The sequence below is a fragment of the Myxine glutinosa genome, chromosome 4 (assembly GCF_964187855.1).
Source record: "Myxine glutinosa chromosome 4, kmMyxGlut1.1, whole genome shotgun sequence".
Lineage (NCBI taxonomy): Eukaryota > Metazoa > Chordata > Myxini > Myxiniformes > Myxinidae > Myxine > Myxine glutinosa.
Genome location: NC_136264.1, coordinates 110029571 through 110056901, shown reverse-complemented (window position 1 = coordinate 110056901; position 27331 = coordinate 110029571). Strand labels below are relative to the sequence as shown.

General features: G+C 47.2%; 1 long non-coding RNA gene across 1 annotated transcript in view; it reads right to left on the bottom strand.

Annotated features, from left to right (window-relative positions):
• LOC137426236 (uncharacterized) overlaps positions 1 to 27331 on the bottom strand; it is a 67921-nt gene that overhangs the window by 33622 nt on the left and 6968 nt on the right. The window contains exon 2 of the long non-coding RNA XR_010984224.2: positions 19017 to 19274. This is a non-coding gene — a long non-coding RNA (uncharacterized LOC137426236). The remainder of the gene's footprint in view (positions 1 to 19016; positions 19275 to 27331) is intronic.

Sequence of the window (27331 nt, the reverse complement as noted above, 5' to 3'; positions counted from 1 at the left end):
CTCCATCCACGTCACACAAGACAACAGCCAACGAGTGTGTCCACCACACAGAAACCTTTGGCAATGCAACAACCGAACACCCAGACAACCAACAACAAAACCCAATCCATCTCCATGGCTCATCCAGCAGTTCCAACTTAATCCAGCTTCACATACCGATTTCCCCAAAAACTCGTGAAACTTCACCCCCATTTTGGAAAAACCCTGGACTAAACCCTGACACCCTAAATAACTTCAGACCCATCTCCAACCTACCCTTTCTGTCAAAAGTTTTGGAACGTGCTGTGGCCACTCAACTCAAACATCACCACTCTGCCAATAACCTGTATGAAACATCCCAATCCGGATTCTGCTCCAGCCACAGTACTGAAACTGCTCTCCTCAAAATCACCAGCGACCTTTTCTCTCCTCTGATGCCGGCAACCTCAACATTTTCATCCTCCTCACCTCAACGCCTCCTTTGACATCATCAATCACGCCATCCTCCTCACCCTGTTTAGACCAGCTTGTGCCTATTAAACCCAAATTAGTTCACCCCCAAGCCTACAAGGACCACCTACAGCACTGCAAAGATGTCCTCTACTCCACCTACTACCCTCAAATTATCCACTCTGGCTCCGGAATCCCAAAAGCACTCTTCTCTACAATAAACAAACTAAATAAACTCTGCAACGTGAACAAACTCCTCAGCTCCCTGGATACCACCACCTTGCTCCACACACCTGTTGGTGCACACCTGTGCACTCACACCTGGTGCCACCTGCACCCTCCTTCCTTCCTGGACCATTCATCCAAAGCAAAATTGACAGCATCTACAACAGCTTAATCACCACAATTCACTCCCCCTTAAGGTGTCCCCCAAGGTTCAGTTCTTGGCCCCCTCCTCTTCGTCCTGTACCTATCCCCCCTTGGTCACTTAATCCGTCATGCACCATAGCCAATGCACCATGGTCTCCAATTCCACTGCTTCACCGATGACATCCAGCTTTTTCATCTCCACCAAATCGTGCTCCACCACCACCCACTCTATCCTGACAAACTGCCTAACTGAAATAAAATTCTAGCTTCAGATCAGCTTCCTCGAACTTAACTACGCTAAATCTGAATTAATCTTCATTCCCCCCAACATCGATGGTTTCCCAGTATCCACATCCGGAATCTTGGCATCATCATTGACCAAAACCCTCTCCTTTGAAAAATACACTAAACAGATCATAAAGACCTTAAACCTTAATCATAAAAACTGAAAAATGCTTCGCCATGGAATAGTCCACCACTCATGTAAATAATCATAAGAGTTCTGCGAAACATCTCCATCTTTAAAACTTAGCCAACCAAATTTAAACCACATGTTTTCCCCCCAGAAACAAGTCACATTCTTTGTATATTGCCAACATTGTTCATCGTTTAAGTATCATCCAGACCTAAATTTTTATAAACCATCAACTTGTAGATGCATTTATTTATATCCCATTAACCCAAGAACTCTCAATTGCTTGGTTATATTTTAGTAATGTCATATATCCATATTTCTTTTCCAAATTGTTCCTGATATACACATTAATCCCATCTGTCTTCGTTTCCAGATGAACTCAAATCAGGAAATCAACACAAATCCTTATTACCTCCAATCAATTCAAAATTAAATCAAACAATTCAAAACCAGATCGGATCAGCGATCAGAAATCACTTTTCCAATCAACACATTCCTTCAAAGACCAAGCTTAAAAACACAACTCTCGTCTTACTGTGACAAATAAGCAACCAACCTACTTCACACTAAAACAAATAACTTTTCATAACGCCCACATGCGCTTAAACAGATCATAATTACTCACTCATACACTATTGCCCATCACCCAGTTGCCCCAGACCCAAACACAGGTTTGAAATCCCAGTAGGTTGTTCTTCAATCCCAACCATCATGTGATCCCAACATCTCTCCATTTATTTCGTTCCTCATGGGGTTGGTGTTTTATGGCCTTTACCTCTTACCCAATCACACTGCACATTATTCCCCGTCCTTGATGGATAATTTTACATCCAGATGGGCACAGCATCCCATTTTTGGCGACCCAGCCCTAAAACAAGCCCCTGGACTCCTTGCAGGCTGGACCAAAACCCCCGGACGAAGTTGCATCCCCAAACCCGTCCATATAAACTCCATTGTTGTCCTGTTCATCTCTCTGTGTTACATTTACATTTTGTGACTCACAGCTCCTGCCTCCATGGAGCAATGACGCCTGAGCACTCAATTAGCCCTCCCAGTACCAAAGACTTACAATCAGACCGACAGACAGACAAATAACGGAGGCATGTCGTCAGCCCCAGCACAGGACATCCCCTTTCCGGGCAGGTACAATATAATCCACAGCATCGAAATGCCAATTTCTATCCGGGGCCTCGCAAAGCCAAAATCCATGCATGCGTGCTCCATCATGCAACCCGATCTGTACTCGGTGCGCCCGGCGCCCCCTATAATCAGTGAGTTATAATAACCACAATATCTCTGGCACCCAACTCGTGATACCACAATTTAATCCACGTTACTTGCACCTCTTCATCCTCACAAATGTCCTCCATTTAACGTGACTCAAATCCATCTCAAATCCCCACCGCTCGGCCCGGTTAAATTAAATTCCAAGCGTACTGTATTCTCTGTCCACTAATTATGTACATGATTTTGGTTTTACCCACAATATAATGTCCCGATATTCTCCAGATTTAGGTTCTATATCCTGTCGTTAAAGCAACACCCTGTAGACTGACTCCGCCTGTCGTTCTTCCAAGGTTAGTGAATTACCTCTGACCTTTCCCTTGCATATCTCGAACAAAGGTCAACTAAACTTTAAAAGGTCAAACTTCGAATTGGGGTAACCAGCGCTTTATTATCCCACAAGTAATGCAAGTCCGGCGACAATGGACAAATGACCATTAATGTGGCTCTACATAGCATAATGCTAACTTCTACGAATCCAACAACCGTCACAATCCGTCCAAGGACCTTCCGTACGAGGCGTGCTTCACAATGCCCATCGCACATCCTTCCTCGTTCGCACAACGCTTCATCAACGCACCTCCTCGCGTCCACACCTTGGCACAAGCCACACCACATACCGACAGTTGAAACCTCGATATTCCTCTTTCCTCGGATCAGCGTTCTGTTGAAAACGTGACATTTCTGCTCAAATTATTGAATTTCCAAATACTCTCCCTGCAGCGCCCGTGAGGCAGCTTGTCCCACATTATCTGCCCCCAGACCCATATGCGTTTTAATAACTTAACCTTATCAGCATCGTTCGCCAGCATACCCTTTGTCCGGCGCATCGATCATCCCAAATGCTTCGATGCATCTTCCAGCCGCCACTCCGCACTGTACCTTACTGTATGAACAAGACTTTTTGGCTCCGGAAATTAATTACTCTGTCTAGAAATCGTTTAATTTAACCATCCTAAATAAATCCATCCATCTATCCATCTTATAAATCCATCTTAAATAACGTATTCGTCCTGTGACATTGCCTGGCATATATGTCACAGCCGGCCACTATTCCGACATGGCTCATGACTCATGTCTAATTCTGACAAGAAGATGAAGGATGAAGGACATGATATGAAGAAGAAGATTCTGACAAGATACTGACATGTGAACGTCCGACATCCAGCAAAGTCGAAATGACCCACAATGCATTTGGGCACACACTTCCTCTGAGAGTGGGCGAGTTATCGCCGGCACTCTGAGCAACCTCATACAGCACACCCGTGACTCGCGGCTCGCTTGGCTCCTGTCTGAACACCCAATATCCCTCTACCCAAACTTCCACGGAGCCGCACGGCGGAAACACAGGTTTGTCAGAACTCATCCCTAGCTAACAGGATCTCCGACGCTTGACCTCTCTGACCCAAAATGCACTATATGACACCAATTCCAAAGGTGAGCTGCCTCAGCGATACATCCCACACATACAATACACAATATCTGCCATTGAATGAACTCTTCAATTCAAGTAAAACACACATATTGATTCGAATTCTGCAACCATCTCCGAGAAACCGCTTCATATCAACAGTAGATCGACAAGGGCACTCCGGGTGCTTTCCTGACCCGATTTATATCAATTCGCTTCCCAAACAACTCCCAAACAGATGAAAATCCGGACTCAGTTCAGGACCTCGCCTGTTCTCTCGGATAGACGCTAAAATGGACATTCCCGGCCTGAATTTCCCCCAAGTCGAGCAGATCGCTTACAAAGTTTCACACCGAAACCCTCTGCTTTGCACATGACACACAGACAAACACATTGGCCAGACACACACGTCAATTAACATCCCAATATACTGTTGCGAATATGGAATTTGGCCTCCATATCCGCTTGTAAATATTCCCCTATTTTCTCCAATACTCCCCAACTTTCCCCAGTCCCCCATTCCCTAGTCCCATTGCATGTAAATAACAATCAGTAGAGCCGACCTTCCCCTTATTCCCCCATTAAATGTCGTGCCCAGGTCCACCGCACCACACGTAGACAACTTTCGGACATCTTCCTAGTTATTCTTATTCTATGTCAGTTAAGGCCTCGTTTCCATTAATTATGACTCTTCGTTGCACCAGAATGTGATTATATGGCACCAGTAGTGAGTTTAGGACCTTTCCATACCTCCTTCCATCTTCTTCCCCAACCAACTATGGCTGCAGCAACGGAGGGGATGGGGGCGGCGCGGCGGCGCGGGGGGGAGGATGCGTCCTCACACCGGCTCGATTAGCGCCATTGACCACGCGCTCCACGGGGTTACCACGGAGGGGCTGGCTGTCAGCTCCTCCTCAAGGGCGGAGCCTGGTAACCCCCCGCACCCAATCAGAAGGGCGGACCGATTCCATCTGGGGCGGCGCTAGCGAGCCGAGGGCGTGTCACTCCCCGCCGGATATACGCAGCCGCTTGCCGGACGTGACGTGAGATTCGCCCCCAGCTGGAAAAAGACGGACCTGCGAGCGCTGAAACAGATGCGCCTGAGTTTGGAGAGGCCTGAGAAAGAACGTCACCTCTGAGCGCTGCGACGAGACCTCCCCGCATCTCTGGACCGAACCGTGTACCCTGCTTTGAGCCAAGAGTGCACCTTGAGCCATCGCTATCTGCCTTTCCTAGCCATCAAACCCCGTGTGAGTCAGCGTTGTCCCGTTTATCTGTGGTCTGTCTAGGGTTAATATAAGAGTGTGTCTAAGTGCCTGTCTTTCTATGCTGTCCCTCTTGTAGTTGTAATCTAACCTTTTTCCGTACGAATATACTTGAGAACTGAACCCCTGGTGTCGTATTGTGTCATCATAACCCAGCCGGGTGTCTTCTCTTTCCTATTGAGCCAGCATAGCGCGGCTCGTCAACGTCGAGTATAGTCGGGTAATTTGTGGTAATTTGTGCGGACACGACGGCCATTCCGCTCGGCCCCCTTTAACATCAAAGTCGTGTCTGTAACAATTGGTGTCAGGAGTGGGATTCGAGGCCCGACCAAATTTTGAAGAAAAAAAAAAAAACGAATAGAGGAAAAAAAAAAAAATTTGGTCAAAATTTGGAGCGGCCGAAATTTGTTTTGTTTTACGAAACTCGAATTTTGCAAGTCGCGCTATGGCGGATCAAGACGGCTGGGGTCCGGTAGGGGAGAGTGAGGTAGGGTCGATCCAGGACCAAAATGAGGGACGTGAGGAGAGCGAAACAGCGAGGGTAGCAGGCGCGCAAAATGGCGCCTCGCTGGTCACCGCGCCGGCGACCGTGACAGCGCCCCTGGTGGATCCGAACCTTTTCCTCCTGCAAATGGGGGCCCTTATGGACAGGCTAGAAGCCAAAATGGGACAAATGGGGAACCGGATGGATGCTCAGGGTGAGCGATTGGAGGGCCAAATGGGGGTAATAAGGGACGAAGCGAGGGCTCAGAGTGAGCAAATGGGGGTAATGAGGGACGAAGCGAGGGGTACCAGTGAGGGGTTAGACAATAATTTTGAGGGATTAGACATGAAATTTGGGAAATTAGACGATAGATTAGGGGAAATACAGGAGGGGTTAACGGGGGTAGAAAACAGAATGGCCGCTCAAGAGAATCAAATGGAAGGGATGCAAAAAGGGTTAGAGGGGTTAGAAAACACCATGGAAGGCAAATTGAGGGACATGAGGGACCAAGCGGAAAGGGAAGTTAACCAAATGGGGCAGCAGATAGAGGGGGTCAGAATGGGGGTAGAAACCAAACTGGATGCTCACAGGGAGGAAATGGAGCAGATGAGGGTGGCATCTGGGCAGGAGATGCAAGTGATGGGAGAGCAGATCAGAAGAGGAGTGAGTGAGGAGGTCGGAGGAGTGCGCGAGGAGGTGAGGCACTGTAGGGAGCACATGGAGAAGGAGGTGAGAAAGGGGACTGTAAAGTTACAGGGGGGCATAGAGGTCCTGACGCAGGAGGTGGAACAGCTGACGGAGGGACAAAAAGAACTAACGGAGCAGGTTCAAAGGAACACTGCGGTATTAGGAGGGTTAAAAGTGACACAGAAAGAACTAAAAGACGACTTAATAGCGACAAAGAGGGAATGTCAGATGGTACGTGAGGGACTGACAACAAGGCTGGACGAGGTGATAGAGGTAATGGAGACGAAGGACCGACAGGTAAGGACGCACATGGAAACGGTCAAGGTAGCCTTGGAGGACGAGCTTGAGGAGACATACCAGGGAATAAAAGAAGTGAAGCACAAATTAGAAGAAGTGGAAGAAGGGATGAGCGAAATTAAGAAGCGACGGAGAGGGGATAAGAAAGAGATAAAAGAGGAGATAAAAGAATTGGTCCAAAGTCTGTGTTTGGATCGTGATGATGTGCTCATTAACCGGATGAGGGATTCGCAGGTGATGGAGGAGAAGCGAAGAGGAAGAGGACCCGGTGTAAGTGGTGACCAATATGGTCGTGCGTATGATGCGCCAGGGGATTTAAGGAGCTTGGGGGTCGAGATGGACCCGGGTGTTCGTGAGAGGCCGTTGGTGAAGTGTGCGACAGGTCTGGTGTGCGAAAGAGGAGGTGTGCGAGAAAGTCCGACTCTGGGGTGTGTGAGGAAAAAGTGTGTACCAAGGAGTGAGTGTGCTGGCGAGAGTGAGTCGGTCGTAGCGTGTGTGCGAGGGAGCACATGGGAGCGCGGTGTGGTGAGTGTTACAGAGGGTGTGACGGGAGAGTGTGCGCAAGAGTGTGCGCGAGAAAGGTGTGTGACGGACAGGTGCATGAGGAAAGAGTGCGCTGTCAGAAGTAAGGAAGAGTGTCCACCTGTGGTGAGTGTTACAGAGGGTGTGACGGGAGAGTGTGCGCAGGAGTGTGCGCGAGAAAGGTGTGTGACGGACAGGTGCATGAGGAAAGAGTGCGCTGTCAGAAGTAAGGAAGAGTGCGCTGTCAAGAGTGGAGGTGAGAGTATTGAGAGTGACAAGGAGCGTGAGTTAGTTGTGACAGGTCAGCGAGGATGTACACCTGGGATGGAAGGATGCACACCTGGAATGGTAGAGCGTGAGTGGGAATGCACGCTGGAGTTGGTGGTGAGGCACGTGGTTGGGTGTGCGAATGAGGGCACACCTGTGATTGTCACAGAGGAGGTGACCGAGGAGGGGGTGCGAAGCGGTGTATTGGTGAGGTGTGCGAGCAACGAATGTGTGCCAAAGTGTTCGGTGGTCAGGTGTGTGACCCAGGCTGTGAGTGGAATGAGGGTACCTGGGTGTGTAAGGAAGGGTACGAGGAGCATGGGCACAGCTGGATGTGTGAGCAAGGAACGGGCTGCGGGATGTAAGCATGCAGGTGAAGCATCGACGTTAGACGGGATAGAGTTTAGAACGACTTATAGCCGAATCGGGCCCTCGGTGCGTGCTGGGCCTCGCTTTGAACGGCCGCGTCCGTGCTCCACTAGGCAGAGCTGGCAGCCCGATAGAAAGGGTCGTCATGGCGACCACTTTTTGGTGAGACGTGCCGGCAGGTCGAGATCGGGCAATTGGATGGCTCCACGCCGAGGTGGTGCGTGGGATCTCGGCCCGGGTAAGCCCCCGTCCCTGCACCGAGTGCCGGACGCATCCAGCCGCTGGCACAAAACAACCAGCATCCATTGCTTGGCTTTACGCAGCCGGGCTTTGGACAGGGATTGGCGCACCGAGAGGTATTAGTGAGTAGACTGGGTGATGAGGTTAGTGTTTTGGACCCGAAATTAGAGAAAAATAAAATTTGATGATTGGCAAGGGATTGGCAGTAGTGATTGGCAGGTGGGCAGTGATTGGCAAATTGTTGATTTATTGAAATTTGATGTGCAAAATTGATAGTGAGAGACCCCCGATGTGGTGGGATGGCAAATCCACCATCCCTCACAGGGGGGGCAAAGGAGCAATAACTTATGGGGTGTATGGCAGTGAAAACTAGCCCGGGTGGGTTAGGATATGGTGTGTAGGGATCTAGCGAAGATTGACATTAGGTGACGTTAAGTTTAGTTAGTGACTGATACCTGTAGTGGGGACGCAGGTAGATTAGTATGGATGATAATGACGTGGGAGCGCAATAGTTTAAAGGGACGACTGGGAAGCGCAAGTTTCAGAAGGGAGTAGTTAGCTGAGATGATGCCGTGTTTGTGAGAATTGAACAGGTGTGATTGCACAGGTGTGCAACTGGACAGGTGTGTGGAGCAGTGTATGAGTAGTGAGTGTGTGGATCAGCGCGAATGCGCTTGGGGAGAGAAGGGTGCAGGTGGCACCAGGTGTGAGAGCACAGGTGTGCAGGTACAGGTGTGTGGAGAGAGTTGGAGTGAGTGGTACGGAGTGGTGTGCATGGTGCGAAGGTGTGGATGGGGGAAGAGTGGACCCCTTTCACGAGCACCCGGGGCGGGTAGTGTAAGTGTTAGGTAGAGGGTACAGGTAAATTGTGGTTGGATATTGGCATTTGTGGTGCGGTTGCAGAATGGTGTTGTGGATGGGTGCATTAGTGTTGTGGAAATGGCTGGGCGTGTAGCCTGTTAGTGTGTGTAGTTGGTTGGGCACTCCACCACTGTGAGGATGTCGGCCAGGTGAGGCCGCAGGTGGGCTCTGGGAGCCGGTAGTTGTGAGTGGGTGCCTGAGGATCCCGGGTGTGGATCGGGCAGCCCAGTGCCAGAGAGGGCACCGAGTGGGGAGAGAGCCAAAGGGCCTTCCCCAGGTAGTTAGGTTAGGGTAAGGAGCAGGTAAGCTCGGAGGCAACTGCAGTGGTGGAGGTGTGCAGGTGGGTAGACCCACTGGGAGAGGTACACGCCACAGCCCAGAAATTGTACGAGGGCACCGGGAGATGAATCGGGGGAGTGAGACCCCAAATTGAAGAGCACCACAGTTTGGCCAATGGGAATTGGTTTTTAGAACCCATAGTGTAAGAGGGCCAATGGTTTGGCCGGAGAAAGACCCCGGGTAGTGTAAAGTTGTTAAAGTCATTTAGGAGATAGTTAGGATTGATGAACCTGTCGCACCATACGCAGCCACTTACCTGTGGTGATGATGATGACTCCACACCTGTGTTTTCTTTGTTTTGTGCAGGAAATGAGATTGCTGTGAGGATTTGTGAGACGCATCACGACGTGGATGAGACATTGGGGTGATTCCATCTCTCCCTCCCTAGGAGGGACTGATGATGAATTGGTAATGGCAAATTTTGATGTTGAGTTGAAAATGGCAAATTTTGATGAGAGTTGAAAATGGCAAATTTGATTGGTTAGGAGGGAGAGAAGACGAATTTGGTTTATGGGAGGAACGGGGAAGACAGTAGGGATGTTTGTTGATTTGTAAAGTAGATGTTTATGGGTAGTGTTGTGTTTTGTGGATGCAGTAAGGGGTAAGGGAGGGGCCATGTAGGTTACCTGGTGGGGGGGGGCGTACGATAGGAACGTACCTGTCTCACCTGGTTCCCATGTGCCCCCAGTGTGCATTACCTTATATTGCGTGCACTTTTGCGCCCTCACCACCTTACTCACTTGTTTCTTCTGTTGTCTCCCACCTCCGAGGATCTGGCTTTGGGGTAGAGAGAGAGGAGAGAGAGGTGCTGGCGACGCAGTTGTGGGCCTGCACTTTCGCTGTTCGCTGCCTGGATCGGTACACCATATGGACCGCAATGTTTGTGGCCACCCACAATGGACCGCAGTTCGTTTGCGGCCAAGCACCACCCGGGGATGGACCTATGGGTCAGCGTGGCACCTATGCCATACAGGTGAACCACTTTTAATTAACACCAAGTGCACCACAAGAAGAGCAAGAGACACCTGCAGGGTTAGGGGTTGTCGAATTTATTTTTATTCCAATGAACAATGGTGACTGCACCGATTGGTGGTGGGGTGGTGCTTTTGATGCTGGGAAAGGGTGCTCTGCACGTTATTAAAGGCCGTCGGCCACAGAGCACTCGTGGGTTGGTGTATCGATGTTGGCAAGCGCGCTCTCTCTATGCATAACATCTGCATGTGTTCCTCCAAAAACAGGTCCTGGATCGTAGTGTAAATAGCAGCATAGTCTTGTAAATAATGCTCCCTACCGGCTGTATGTTTAGTTTGAGAATTCTTTCCGGATTCGGTTATCCTGTGGGTGTGTTTCTGTGAGGAGAAGGGTGCAACGTCGCAGGGGGACATATTTACTCATTTGTGAATATCTGTAAAACTGTCGCACTCAGGGTAGAGTTAATAGTAGAGGGAACTACATTGCGTGCCACACTAAAGTAGGTAAAAATTTATCGGGTCGGGACGCCCCGAGGGTAGAGAAGGGTGCAATGTTGCGAATATGGAATTTGGCCTCCATATCCGCTTGTAAATATTCCCCTATTTTCTCCAATACTCCCCAACTTTCCCCAGTCCCCCATTCCCTAGTCCCATTGCATGTAAATAACAATCAGTAGAGCCGACCTTCCCCTTATTCCCCCATTAAATGTCGTGCCCAGGTCCACCGCACCACACGTAGACAACTTTCGGACATCTTCCTAGTTATTCTTATTCTATGTCAGTTAAGGCCTCGTTTCCATTAATTATGACTCTTCGTTGCACCAGAATGTGATTATATGGCACCAGTAGTGAGTTTAGGACCTTTCCATACCTCCTTCCATCTTCTTCCCCAACCAACTATGGCTGCAGCAACGGAGGGGATGGGGGCGGCGCGGCGGCGCGGGGGGGAGGATGCGTCCTCACACCGGCTCGATTAGCGCCATTGACCACGCGCTCCACGGGGTTACCACGGAGGGGCTGGCTGTCAGCTCCTCCTCAAGGGCGGAGCCTGGTAACCCCCCGCACCCAATCAGAAGGGCGGACCGATTCCATCTGGGGCGGCGCTAGCGAGCCGAGGGCGTGTCACTCCCCGCCGGATATACGCAGCCGCTTGCCGGACGTGACGTGAGATTCGCCCCCAGCTGGAAAAAGACGGACCTGCGAGCGCTGAAACAGATGCGCCTGAGTTTGGAGAGGCCTGAGAAAGAACGTCACCTCTGAGCGCTGCGACGAGACCTCCCCGCATCTCTGGACCGAACCGTGTACCCTGCTTTGAGCCAAGAGTGCACCTTGAGCCATCGCTATCTGCCTTTCCTAGCCATCAAACCCCGTGTGAGTCAGCGTTGTCCCGTTTATCTGTGGTCTGTCTAGGGTTAATATAAGAGTGTGTCTAAGTGCCTGTCTTTCTATGCTGTCCCTCTTGTAGTTGTAATCTAACCTTTTTCCGTACGAATATACTTGAGAACTGAACCCCTGGTGTCGTATTGTGTCATCATAACCCAGCCGGGTGTCTTCTCTTTCCTATTGAGCCAGCATAGCGCGGCTCGTCAACGTCGAGTATAGTCGGGTAATTTGTGGTAATTTGTGCGGACACGACGGCCATTCCGCTCGGCCCCCTTTAACATCAAAGTCGTGTCTGTAACAATACATTCATTCCTCATTCATGTTACATCTCTCATTCAAGGAAAAGGATTTTTTGGGACGGGTTTGGACGGGGGGTGGGTTGAGGTGAAAAAAAGGGAAGGCAGGGTGGGGTGTTGGGGTGTTGCCTAGAGCCCCGGGACTGAGCTCAGGTCTTGGGGGGGTGGGGGGTGTTGCCTAGAGCCCCGGGACTGAGCTCAGGTCTTGGGGGGGGTGGGGGGTCTTGGTCTGGTATCTGGTCCAGCGGCATCACTCGCTGTTTTACTTGTTTAACTACCTCCTTAATTGTTTTGTCCTGAACTTTGCTTCCTGAACTTGCTTCCTTTGGCTCTGAAGCTTCAAATTCCTACCTGTCGTTCTCACCCTGTGGCCACCTGGCCCATTTCCTGTGAGCTTATTTATTTTCTCTTGTCCACCAGATCCTGGCCTGCTTTATCTGGACCTCTTGTCTAGAACTTAGTCTAGAACTTCCTGGCTTGACCTCGTAGTTGTCACTACCTTCTTGTCAAACCTACCTGGTACCTACGCATTTCACCCTTCCTGGCCATGTCCCTTTGGCCGTCTAAGTTTAGCCACAGCCCTTCGTTCCCTGGCATGCAATGGCATACCCCATCTTGTCTCTGGGCTGTTCCTTCCTGGAAAAATCTTGGCCACCCGGTTTCAACCTATATGGCTGTCCGACCTCATTTTCCCCTCCTGGTGCTAACTGTAACTTTAAGCTTACTGTTAAGTCCTTACTTGTATCCTTACTATTATTTATTTATCCTGGCTTTAACAAAGCTACGCCATTCTGAGGCCTAAATGAGCCTCTACTTACAATTTCTGTTCGAGTGCAGACAGCGGGGAAGACAAGGAGACTGAACCCGCTCGAAGGAGGAAGGTACGAATTTGGAATAATAGCCCTCTGATATAAAACAACTCCCACCTTTACTCAAATCAACGTGCCGGCGCCGGCCTCAGGTCAGCCTTCCTCCTGTCCATCGGGCTCCGTTTCCCGTCCTCCGCGTCTGTTGACACCCCACTCCTGGTACCATCTGTGAAGAATCAGCTCTTCGTTTGCAAAAGAAGTCCACAAATAGCCTGAAAAATGGCGCAGCTTTATTAAAAACCAACTTATACGGATCCGGAGGAGACCGACGTCTACAGCAATCTACAGCAAGAACATGCCACGTCAAGCCTTCCTGAAAACACATTGATTCCCAGTCCATTTATATAGGGACACGTTTTATCAGGAAATCTCCGAGGGAACAAACAACACTGGGAGAGGTTCCTCCCACCGTTATCATTCGGGGGAGTCAGCCCGTCCTTATCAATTGTTTTTCTGGGCTCCGAGAAAACAGAACTGTAACTCACAAAGAGAAGAGTGTATGCTTAGCCAAACAAACCCATATATTTTATGGGTTTGTGTACATGAGTAATCCAAAGCATGTTTATACAGAGTCATGCGTTTGCTGAGATTAAAACAAAATATATATAGTTAACGATAGGTTCATGTCATTCTACTTGCATTACGCTAAAACAAGCGCATGTGGGCGTGGTTTTACGACCAGCCTCGAAAAAAGCACACGTATACAACCCGTTCAGCATGACCTCACTCCAAGCCCCTCCTCATCCAAATCCAAAACGAAGCAAAAACCCTTTATCCACTTTATGAAACAGCACTTTTAGACATCATACAAATCACAACACATTAGCACCCAACGTCTATAACTGAACTTTAGGCAATAACAAATCTACTACTTGACATATATATATATATATATATATATATATATATATATATATATATATATATATATATATATATATATATACTTATCCCAGTGTACCCTGGATAAGAATAGGTACGCCGTATCCCTGCGTGTCGTAAGAGGCGATTAAGAGGGTTGGCGTCAGGAAGGGCATCCGGCCATAAAAACATTGCCTCAAAAAGAGAACCATGACAATTACAACTACATGTGGGCAGGGTACAGCCCGAAGTGGAGATCGGTTTCTGAGGTTTGGGACATGGAATGTAGGGACAATGACAGGGAGATCAGGAGAAGTGGTGGAAGTATTGGTCAGAAGAAGAGTGGACATATGTTGTGTGCAAGAGACGAGATGGAAGGGAAGTGGTGTGAGAATGGTGAAGGGTAGGCAGGGACAGAAATACAAGTTTGTGTGGCAAGGGTGCCTGGAGGGCGTGAATGGTGTTGGTGTCCTGTTTTCTGAGGAGTTTGTAGACAGTGTGGTGAGTGTGACAAGAGTGAGCGATAGGTTGATGGTGAAAATGATGATTGGAAAGCTCTTGGTGAACGTCATCTCGGGATATGCTCCGCAGGTTGGTCGAAGCGATGAAGAGAAGGACAAGTTCTGGTGTGCGATAGAGAAGCTGATGGAAAACGTGAAAGATGAGGAAGTTGTTGTGGTAGGAGGAGACCTAAATGGACATGTGGGAAGGAGTATGGATGGTTTTGACCGAGTTCATGGGGGTTACGGATATGGTGTGAGAAATGGAGAAGGTGAAAGGATTTTGGAGTTTGCTGATGGAGCTGATTTGTTGATTTGTAATACTCAGTTCCAGAAAGAGGACAATAAGCTTGTTACATACACGTCAGGTGGGTCGACGACAACCGTTGACTACCTGATGGTGCGTAGGCGAGATAGGGGGCACCTCCGGGACACAAAGGTGATCCCGGGGGAGGAGGCTGTTTCACAGCATCACTTGGTAGTCTGCGACGTAAGGGTGAAAGGTGCGAGGAGAGCTCGGCGGGTGAAGTACCAACCGAGAATGAAGGTGTGGAGGTTGAAAGAGGTGACAGTAAGGGAGGCATTAAAAGAGAGGCTGAGTAGGGTCGAGGATGATGTGGTTGAGCTTGAAAGTGGTTGGATGTCAATGAAAGCTAGTCTGTTGGGAGCCGTTGGTGAGGTATGTGGATGGACAAAAGGACCACCGAGGCACTCGTAAACATGGTGGTGGGATAATGAAGTTGGAAAGAGGATTGACAAGAAGAGGAAGAAGTTCAAGGAGTGGCAGAAGGCGAAGGGTACGGGAGCAGAAACAGCAGAGCATGAAAGTTATAAGGCAGCCAGGAAGGCTGCAAAGAAAGAGGTAGCAAAGGCGCAGGAGGCATGTAGGAAAATTTTCGGAGAACGCTTGGATTCGGAAGAGGGTCAGAAAGCAGTATTCAGGATTGCAAAGCAGATAGCGAAAGAGAGGTGTGATGTGATGGGGGTGAGTTGCTTGAAGGATGAAGTGGGACAAATCGTTGTCGACCCAGATGGAATTAAAGGAAGATGGAAAAGCTATATGGAAATGCTGTTGAATTCAGAGAATGAATGGGATGGCAACATAGAGAGTAACCCAGTTTTAGGACCGGCAGTGAAGATAACTGAGAAGGAAGTTGAGGAAGCGATAAAAGCAATGAAGGGTAGAAAAGCGGGAGGGCCGACGGGAGTTGTGGGAGATATGTTGAAGGCAGCAGGAAGTTGGGGTGTGAAGAGAATGACAGAGATCTGTAATCTGGTGGTGAAAGAAGGCCGCATTCCAGTGGTTTGGGAACTGAGTACCCTCGTCCCTCTATACAAGGGGAAAGGTGACCCTCTGGAGTGTGGCTCATACCGAGCGATAAAGTTATTGGAGCATGGAATGAAGGTATTGAAAAGGGTGTTGGAGAGGAGGATAAGGAAGAAAGTGAAGATCGACGAAATGCAGTTTGGATTCATGCCAGGAAGAGGAACGATAGACGCGCTTTTCATTGTGAGGCAGTTGCAGGAGAAGTACATGGAGAAGAGGAAGAAGTTGTTTCTTGGGTTTGTTGATCTGGAGAAAGCATTCGATCGGGTTCCCCGCAAAGTATTGACATGGGCATTGAGGAAGTTAGGAGTGGAGGAATGGTTGATCAGAGTAGTGATGTCAATGTACAAAAGAGCGCGCACGGCTGTAAGGACGAAGGATGGGAACAGTGGTGAGTTTGAGGTGAAGGTGGGAGTGCATCAGGGGTCGGTACTAAGTCCGCTACTATTTGCAGCTGTGTTGGAGGTGCTGGCTCAGAACGTAAAGGAGGGTTTACCGTGGGAGTTGTTGTATGCAGATGATCTGGTGTTGATTGCGGAAAGTATGGATGGACTGAAGGAAAAGATGAACACGTGGAAGGAATGTATGGAGACAAAAGGTCTGAAGGTGAATATCGGAAAGACGAAGGTGATGGCAAGTGGTAAAGTATGTGGTGAGGTGGAAAGAACTGGGAAGTGGCCCTGTGCTGTGTGTAGGAAGGGTGTCGGAGAGAACTCCATTCAGTGTACAATGTGCGCTGAGTGGGTTCATCAAAAATGTAGTGGTCTGAGAGGGTCATTAACCAGTGTGGCAGCTACATTCAAATGTAAGGTGTGCACAGAGGGAGCTGCAGATGGAGAAAATGTTGAGTTGGATCTTGGAGACGGCGTGAAGCTGGAAGGTGTGAAATCATTTTGCTACCTCGGAGACATGCTGAATGGAGAAGGTGGATCAGACTCGGCAACGGTTGCTCGAGTGAGACGTGCATGGAAGAAGTTTCGGGAATTGAGTGGCGTGCTGATGAGAAGGGGAATGTCGTTGAAGCTGAAGGGAAAGGTGTATGCTGCATGTGTGAGAAGTGTTATGATTTATGGGAGCGAGACATGGGTAATGAACGTAGAGCAGGAACGAAGGTTGGAAAGGGTGGAAATGCGAATGTTTCGAAGGATGTGCGGAGTATCGTTGAGAGAGAGGAAGACAAATGATGAATTGCGAAAGATGATGGGAATAGAGCCTGTGATTGATGCTGTGAAGAGGAACAGGTTGAGATGGTTTGGTCATGTGTTGAGGAAGGATGAAAGTGACTGGTTGAGAAGAGTGATGGAAATGAATGTAGAAGGAAGTAGAAGACGGCGAAGACCGAGAAAGACTTGGCTAATGATGGTGGAAGAAGAAATGCGGGCAAGGGGGTTAACAAGGAGAGATGCAGAAAATAGGGCAAAATGGAGAAGATTGTCATGGGGACCGCAAGGCTAACCCCCGCTCTAGCAGGGAAAATGGCCTTTTAAAATGCATGTTGTTGTTGTGTGTATGTATATGTGTGTGTGTGTGTGTGTGTATATATATGTATATATATATATATATATATATATATATATATATATATATATATATATATATATGTATACCGGGTTCTTGGTCACCAATACAGTGAGTCTTGTACGCAATACAATGAGTCATCGGGTTCTTGGTCACCTCTCTTACCAAGGGCCTTCTCCCCCGATTGCTGAGTTTGGCCGGGCGGCCAGCTCTAGGAAGAGTCCTGGTTATTCCAAACTTCTCCCATTTAAGAATTATGGAGGCCACTGTGATCTTGGGAACCGTCAATGCAGCAGAATTTTTTTGTAGGCTTCCCCAGATCTGTGCCTCGACACAATCCTGTCTCTGAGCTCCGCAGGCAGTTCCTTCGACCTCATGGCTTGGTTTTTGCTCTGATATGCATTGTCAGCTGTGAGACCTTATATAGACAGGTGTGTGCCTTTCCAAAGCATGTCCAATGCATTGAATTTACCACCTGTGGACACCAATCAAGTTGTAGAAACATCTCAAAGATGATCAAGAGAAATGGGAGGCACCTGAGCTAAATTTCAAGTGTCATATTTAAGGGTCTGAATACTTATGTCAATGTGATATTTCTGTTTTTTATTTTTAATAAATTTGCAAAACTTTCTAAAATCCTGTTTTCTCTTTGTCATTATGGGGTATTGAGTGTGGATTGATGAGGGAAAAAATGAACTTAAACGATTTCAGCATAAGGCTGCAACATAACAAAATGTGAAAAAAGTGAAGGGGTCTGAATACTTTCTGAATGCATTGTATATATATATATATATATATATATATATATATATATATATATATATATATATATATATATATATATAATATATATATATATATATATATATATATATATATATATATACATATATATATATACATATATATATATACATATATATATATACATATATATATATATATACATATATATATATACATATATATACATATATATATATATATATATTAGTCATAGGAATATTCCAGGATTTGTTCTAACAAAAAATGAAGCAACCTAAACAACGTCAGCGCACTTGTATTTTGATTTCACTGCTGATGTCAAGCATGAAGGCCTTTCTGGTCATAACTTCGTGGTGTCAAGTTAAATCTCTTTGTTGCAATTTCAATTGATATTTATACTTTTCTTTGACGTCGGCCCGTTTGATGTCTGACTTATATAAATTGATCGATGAGAAAAAAATACAAAACGTGCATGGTAATGCAAATTAATTATTCCCCATCCTACACCTTTCCCCTCTGGCTCAACTCATAAACTTGTTTCAGAGCCTTTCATGACACATCACTCATCTTCCGGCGACATTTTTGCCTCTCAGTTTTCCAAAACTCACCCACGCAATTTCAGCAGTACATTGTGCAAGCACAAAATTGCTGAGGATGTTCCCTCCAGCGACATGGACACAGATGAATTACATCTCTGTTTGCGCACGAATGTTCCCACTCAAACTCAGTGTATCCCATGCAATATTGTAAAGGCCACTTTGTGCTTCAAGCAGAACAAAGCTCACTTCAAAATTGTCTTTTTGGATGAGTTATATGTCGATGATATTTTTGTGAAACATGCGTGCTACAAAACATAAATAGTAATTTAATATAATATAAAGCAACTGTGCTTATAAACATAGCTAGCAAGTACATTTGACAGTTGTTCACCATCAATGTCATATGCACAATGGCAAAATTTAAACGATCAACCATGCTCTTCCATCTGAGAACCAAGCATGGAAAGATCCATATTGCATTTAAGGCGATACAGTAAGTAGTAAAAGAAAAAGATTCCAAAAGTTGAAAAAGTAACAACTATGAAGTCAACAGTTGTTTCAACCATATCCAGGCATCATCATCACTACTATGGATCACATTCAAACAAACCTGATACCTGTGATCATGGAGGAAATCTTATTGCAAGTTTAGGAGGGCACTCGGAACGTATTACCTTATAACTTGGAAAGCAGGGCAAGGTTCCAGAATATCCAATGCAAGGAGGATGTCCGGTGACATTTCACTCACCTCTTCTTTCAGATGGAGAGCATCCACACATTGTTGACATAGTAGAAACAGCATGGCCAGTGTGCACTGACTTGGGTGGAAGGCAAACCTATAATTAGAGATCATAGAACTATGGAAGAGATGAGTCTTGAAGTCTGCTGTGATGACTTGTTTTGCTTTATGATGCAGACAAGGCCGACCAATCTGCCATTGAGTCAGCTAAGGCATAGTTGTTATGCAAATTGTGGTGATGCAGGCCGGTGACCTTCGGAGAAGGACCTGGAAAATAGCAGAAAAAGGGGGAAATACTACATGAAGATTAAGTCTTGAGAATGTTTACGCATGATTACTGTGTCATGTTGCACAAGTTGACTAAAGGTCAAAACTAAAACTTTTTTTTATTAACCCAACTGATCCAAATACAGCAAAGCCTAATTTTGCTTTATTTTAAAATATATATTTTAATTGAAATGACAAAGTTTTATTCTCCTTGCGCCATGAGGCACATAAGGTTGCCGAAGCAGTTTCATTTTCTAGGGGTTGGTAGTCATTCTGACTCAGGGTACTCGAATGAGTGTGCAGGCATTTAGAATTTGTTCAAGGTGCCGGCGATAGCTTGCCTACTTTCAGCAAAAGACACCAACATGCATTTTACAACATGCATTTTAAGGCCATTTTCCCTGCTAGAGCGGGGGTTAGCCTTGCGTTCCCCATGACAATCTTCTCCATCTTGCCCTATTTTCTGCATCTTCCCTTGTTAACCCCCTTGCCCGCATTTCTTCTTCCACCATCTTTAGCCAAGTCTTTCTCAGTCTTCCCCATCCTCTACTTCCTTCCACATTCATTTCCATCATTCTTCTCAACCAGTCACTTTCATCCTTCCTCAACACATGGCCAAACCATCTCAACCTGTTCCTCTTCACAGCATCAATCACAGGCTCTATTCCCAGCATCTTTCGCAATTCATCATTTGTCTTCCTCTCTCTCAACGATACTCCGCACATCCACCGAACCATTCGCATTTCCACCCTTTCCAGCCTTCGTTGCTGCTCTACGTTCATTACCCATGTCTCGCTCCCATAAATCACAACACTTCTCACACATGCAGCATACACCTTTCCCTTCAGCTTCAACGACACTCCCCTCCTCATCAGCACGCCACTCAGTTCCCGAAACTTCTTCCATGCACATCTCACTCTAGCAACCGTTGCCGTGTCTGATCCACCTTCTCCATTCAGTATGTCTCCGAGGTAACAAGATGTTTTCACACCTTCCAGCTTCACGCCGTCTCCAAGATCCAGCTCAACATTTCCTCCATCTGCAGCTCCCTCTGTGCACACCTTACATTTGAATGTAGCTGCCACACTGGTTAATGACCCTCTCAGACCACTACATTTTTGATGAACCCACTCAGCGCACGTTGTACATTGAATGAAGTTCACTCCGACACCCTTCCTGCACACAGCACATGGCCACTTCCCAGTTCTTTCCACCTCACTACATGCTTTACCACTTGCCATCACCTTCGTCTTTCCGATATTCATCTTCAGACCTTTTGTCTATAAACATTCCTTCCACTTGTTCATCTTTTCCTTCAGTCCATCCATACTTTCCGCAATCAACACCAGATCATCTGCATACAACAACTCCCACGGTAAGCAAAAGACACCGTGAGATATTTAATATCCACTAACCATCGCCAGCAGATGAGATGGCCTGCTTAATGTCCATCCGATAGACGGCCCACACCTTCATACCTTGCCCTCCTAAAAACACCAGGCGACTATAGCTGGGCCGAGATACAAAACCAGGCAAGAAAGTTCAGAGGCGAGTATGCCTCATCTTCAGATAGACTATCTTCCCAATTTCAACACATCTGGGCCACAAGTGTGCCTCACTGACCGGGTCTTCAGTCAAAGTCCTCAAGCAACAATCAGTTTCAGCCCTTCAACTTCAAAACGGTCAGCTAAGGTCGGCCAGCAGGGGCACATATGCCTCCACAATGCAACAACTACACTTTGATGCATATGTACCCCCACCCTCAGTCAGTGAGAACACAAACTACAACAACAGAACACCAGCTACCACTCCCAGAATCCACAGCAGCCAAAACAAAATATATGCTGGAGCATCGAACCAACCACCCAGCCTTACACATACACCACTCTGCAGCAACACACACACACACATAAAACATATATATATATATATATATATATATATATATATATATATATATATACTGTATATATATATATATATACTAGGTGCTTTTTTGCAAACTCCAAGAGGGCTTTCATGTGTCTTTCACCGAGGAGAGGCTTCCGTCTGGCCACTCTGCTATATAGCCCAGATCAGTGGAGTGTTGCAGTGATGGTTGTCCTTCTGGAAGTTTCTCCCATCTCCACACAGGATCTCGGGAGCTCAGCCAGAGTGACCATCGGGTTCTTGGTCACCACTATTACCAAGGCCCTTCTCCCCCGATTGTTCAGTTTGCCCGGGCGGCCAGCTCTAGGAAGAGTTCTGATTGTTCCAAACTTCTTCCATTTAAGAATTTGGAGGCCACTGTGCTCTTGGGAACCTTAAATGCAGCAGAAATTTTTTTGTAGGCTTCCCCAGATCTGTGCCTCGACACAATCCTGTCTGTGAGCTCTGCAGGCAGTTCCTTCGACCTCATGGCTTGGGTTTTGCTCTGATATGCATTGTCAGCTGTGAGACCTTATATAGGACAGGTGTGTGCCTTTCCAAATCATGTCCAATCAAATGAATTTACCAAAGGTGGACTCCAATCAAGGTGGAGAAACATCTCAAAGATTATCAAGAGAAATGAGAGGCAATTGACCGAAATTTCAAGTGTCATAGCAAAGGGTCTGAATACTTATGTCAATGTGATATTTCAGTTTTTTCTTTTCAATACATTTGCAAAACTTTCTAAAATCCTGTTTTCTCTTTGTCATTATGGGGTATTGAGTGTAGATTGATGAGGGAAAATATGAATTTAAACGATTTCAGCATAAGGCTGCAACATAACAAAATGTGGAAAGAGTGAAGGGGTCTGAATACTTTCTGAATGCACTGTATATATATATATATATATATATATATATATATATATATATATATATATATATATATATATATATATATATATATAATGTTTATTTATGATGCAACCAACACCTTGCAAGTACTATGTCCCATGTTGCATCAGCTAACCAAGTCACAAGTAAAACTTTTTTTTAACCTGACTGATCATAATAGAGTAAAACCTTATTATACCGCATTTGAAAAAAACACACACACACACACATATATATATATATATATATATGATATAATGTACAGTATATATTTATAAATATATTATATATATATATAATATAATATAATGTACAGTATATATTTATAAATATATAAATATATAATATTCAATATATATAATATTCAATATATATAATATTCAATATATACATATATATATACTGAATATTATATATATATATACATATATCTATATATATATATATATCTCTATATATAAAGGAGGAGTGTCTGTGTGTGTGTGTGTGTGTGTGTGTGTGTGTGTGTGTGTGTGTGTGTGTGTGTGTATATGTGTGTCTGTGTGTCTGTGTGTCTGTCTGGATGTCCGCTTATAACTCAAGAACTACACATCGGAGAAAAGTTTTAGAAAGATTCGGAATCAGCATAAAATCCTGGTGGTTATAGGCTACGTTTTATTTTAATATCAATGGTTTAAAAAAAACCGTGCCACCTGCAATTCCATGGTGGTTTGTGGCGGCGCAGACGTTCGGGGTGTATTGCAATGGTTTGTCGGGTTTGGCTGTGGGTCCAGAATAGCTCCCATTTCCTCATGTTCTTCCACTTTTATTTTGATTCTTATGTTACAACGCCTTCCTTATGTACCTTATATCCCCCCCGACGAGGCCTCTACATAATTTCATGCGGCAGAATTTCGTACATTTTGAGTGAAAGAAGTGAGACGAAGTTGTAGAAGGAAGAAGAGGCGCGGCCACTGTGGAGGGCCTCGATCGTGAGTGGAAATGGCGGGAATTGCGTTTGTATCGCAAAGTAAAGGATCTGCATTCATTTCTGAACTTGCATTGGTGGATTGTTATACATCTGCATTATTTTTCATTAAAAAACTTTATGTTGAACTTGAAGGCTCCAAGCACGGACTATATATATAACCCTCATTGAGGTAAAAATAAAAGTACAAATCCTGCTATCGCTTGCCAAGCTAGCCGTTCCCCCACCCTCCTCCTCCCCCCTCCTCCTCCTCCTCCCCCCCCTCCTCCGCCCCTCCCTCCTCTTCTCCCCTCTCCGCCTCCCTCTCCCTCCTCTTCTCCCCCTCCTCCTCTTCTCCCCTCCCCCCCCTCTTCTCCCCTCCCCCCCTCTCCTCCCCTCCCCCCCTCTCCACCCCCTCTCCACCCTCTCCTCCCCTCCCCACCCTCTCCTCCCTCCCCTCCCCACCCTCTCCTCCCCTCCCCTCCCCACCCTCTCCTCCCCTCCCTCTCCTCTCCTCCCCTCCCCTCCCCACCCCGTTCCCCTCCCCTCTCCCTCCCCCCCCGTTCCCCTCCCCCGTTCCCCTCCTCTCCCCTCCCCCCCCCGTTCCCTCCCCCCCCCGTTCCCCTCCCCTCCCCCGTTCCCCTCCCCTCCCCTCCCCCCCCCGTTCCCCTCCCCTCCCCCCCTGTTCCCCCCCCGTTCCCCTCCCCTCCCCTTCCTCCTCCCCCCTTCCCCCGCCCGGCAATGCCGGGTACTTCCCATGGCCAGCTGTACGTGGGCTGCTCGAGGGTTGGAAAACCAAGCAATCTTTATATCTTGGCACCAAGTAAGAAAACCAGAAATGTTGTATACCAAGAGGTTTTGAGAAATTGAAAATTGACAAAATGCCATGTAGGAAATGTGCTGTGATATTGCTCTAAAATATACATGTTCTTTTCATCATATATTTGTATTATTCTTATTCAACATGGGCGAAGCACCCCTCCCCCCTCCCCTTCTCCTCCCCTCCCCCCTCTTCCTCCCCTCCCCCCTCCCACTCCCCTCCCCTTCCCCCTCACCCCCCTCCCCCTCCCTCCTCTTCTCTTCTCTCCTCCTCCCCCTCCCTCCTCTTCTCTCCTCCTCCCCCTCCCTCCTCTTCTCCCCTCCCCTCCTCTTCTCCCCTCCCCTCCTCTTCTCCCCTCCCCTCCTCTTCTCCCCTCCCCCCCGTTCCCCTCCCCTCCCCTTCCTCCTCCCCTCCCTTGCCCCGCCCGGCAATGCCGGGTACTTCCCATGGCCAGCTGTACGTGGGCTGCTCGAGGGTTGGAAAACCAAGCAATCTTTATGTCTTGGCACCAAGTAAGAAAACCAGAAATGTTGTATACCAAGAGGTTTTGAGAAATTGAAAATTGACAAAACGTCATGTAGGAAATGTACTGTGATATTGCTCTAAAATATACATGTTCTTTTCATCATATATTTGTATTATTCTTATTCAACCCGGGCGAAGCCGGGTACCTCAGCTAGTATATATATATATATATATATAATCTATACAAATAAAGGAGTGTGTGTGTCTGTCTGGATGTCCGCTTTTAACTCAAGAACTACACATCAGAGAAAAGTTTTAGACACAGATTCGGAATAAGCATAAAATTCCGGTGGTTATAGGCTACTTTTTATTTTGATATCAATGGTTTAAAAAACCGGGCCAGCTGCAATTCCATGGTGTAGTTTGTGGCGGTGCTATTGCCCCTTTCCGATCCTATGACGCATTGCGGTTCCGATTCGCGATAAGGTCTATGCGCTATCACCGACACTTTTCCACCTTTTCCATACCTTTTAATCAGATTTACCTTATCGTCCATCGTAACCACATTACGCTTGGAATCACGAGCATTATCCTTCTTCGGACCCATGGCTAACACAGAAACAGTAAAGGAATACTGTACGTCGCCTCTATTTTGAATGAGAATCAGTGGTTGCGCGTACGTACAGTATATTGTACGTACATATTTATATATTTTTAATGTGCTTTTTATTGTATTGTCACGCAACCGCGATTAACACCACAGTTGCGGATGGCCAATTGCGAGGCTTTAACTCCCGAGGCGAGAACTCAATAGCGGATTCCAAATCAAACACTTAAACTAAAGTTAAACGCGCGGAATGGCGGACACAGCAAAGCTCCGTCGCCTTATCTATTAAAATCAAACCCAGGAAACTGCGTTCAGATATATTCAGAAAATAATATAAGGATTTATTAATGAAAAGTAAAGACAGTGAAAAAGCCCGTGCCGGTAATAACTCTAATCAGAAGCCTAAATTGGGATCCCACACACAACAGATACCAAACACGATACGAGGGAGATTATGAATTACAAAAGAAACACATCACGTCGTGTACAGTGTACGCGGAGCCCGGGCTTATCTGTCTCTGTCGTCTTCTTGTAATACGGCCGCGCTCAGCCGCCACCAGGCCTTCTCCGAGCCTCTCGCCGCCCACGAGGTCGGTGCACCAATCTCCAAGGTACCCAACGCAGGCCAGCGGCTCCACCCAAGATCGATCCCCACACAAAGCACGAAAAGACAGGAACGGGGAGAACGCAGGTGTGACTGCACGTCTCATCCTTCCAACTCGCTCCGGGACTGGTCTCAACTCAACTCCTCCGGCTCAACTGAAGTGAACTCTCTGCGGGAGTGCTGGCAGCCAACTCTTCTGCAGAACTCTTCTCAACTGCTGCGCAACTAAGAGCATCAACCACAAGAGACCAAAAGCTGCACTGCCAGACGCCAGAGAGGCAAGAGAACCAGAGCGAAGAGAGCATTCGGCGCTCCCTTAAATAACCTTGCTGGTGACGTCACGTCCCTTGGTGCGCCACCCAATCAGTGCTCTCCACCGAATCACAGGCCTGTAGTGTTGTGATAGCGCGTGGCACTCGAGGCCCAGCGGGGGTGTAGCTGGCTGCGTCCATCATCGGCAGTGTCCTGGCCTGGTTTCCTGTCCGTTTGTTCCGAAGTCATTGTCAGGGAAAGGAATTATTTAATGTTGCGCTAGTGACCTATCTAATGTTTATGTGGTCTGCAGTGCCATAATGGACAAAGGTTTGACTACTAGGTGAGACTCACAGGGGCGTTACCTTTAATCCCTCACTACTTAACACTCGAATCTCCAGGTAGATCCACAATCATACATCTTACCCCGACAAACGCCTAAACATCAAGAACTTATTACATGTAGAGTCCCTGTCACGACAGTCGAATACCTACCTATACAGATCTACCTAGCTCTAGATGTTGCTCTACCAAATTCATAACACAGCCTCCCCCCTGGAACCGTAGCTCCTGCAAGGTTCACCGCAGGCGCTACCATTCCAGCCTTAACACTTACTGTCACACACTTAATTAACCTATGAAATAAATCAGGAAGGGCTGTGGGAATTGAGTCGGACTACCTACCTACACTTCCTTAACATGCTAAACCCCTTAACCATCATGCAAGTATGTACATTTTCTTCGTTGTTCCTGCGGAGGGAGGAACAAACAACACACCAAAACTCCTACCTTATCCACAAACTTAACCATCTTACAGATACTCAAAACTCTAACCCTTGTAGATACCCCGATCTACAGACCGCGTCCCCCTGTGGATTCCACAAGACACAACCTTACCTGCGGGGCCATTCCAATGCACCCCCTCAATTTCCACGGGCCCTGTCCAGATGTTGCAGGTGAGTGACATGGCTCGGTGGATTTCGCCCACATTCATGCAACACAGACCCCTTAACCACTCATCCTCATTCCAAAACTCATCATTACATTCCAAAATACATCAAGGCATTTCAAAAGTCAACAAAGCACTTATTTCAATACACCCCCCTGCAGGACCATGGCATTGATGTCATTCGCGTGTGTGTGCATTCCTCAACTAGGCAGCGGGGAGGTACCGCACAAAAAGATGGTGGGGGCGCATCAGGCTGTGGTGCCCGCAGTCCCAAAAACAAGTCAACCGACTTACAAGTTCATTGCCCCCCCCCCCCCTTTACCTCTTGGCCCCGTGACAGCCCAACAGCCCCTTTCCACCGTTACCTCGTCGGTGAGGGTCTCCACACACACCAGGCTCCTTTGCCTCCTGCTTCTGCGCAGCAACACGGGTCACCGGGGGACTTCCTCACCCCACGGCGCCCAACCAGACCCTCCACCAACGAGCTCCAATTTCCAGTTACCACCGGCTGCCAGGGGTAATTGCCGCAGAGGGGGGCCCACAGGCATCGCTCCTCAGAGCTTGCTCTGTACCTGCGGACACACACACCTTCCCCACCCACAAGACCCCAAAA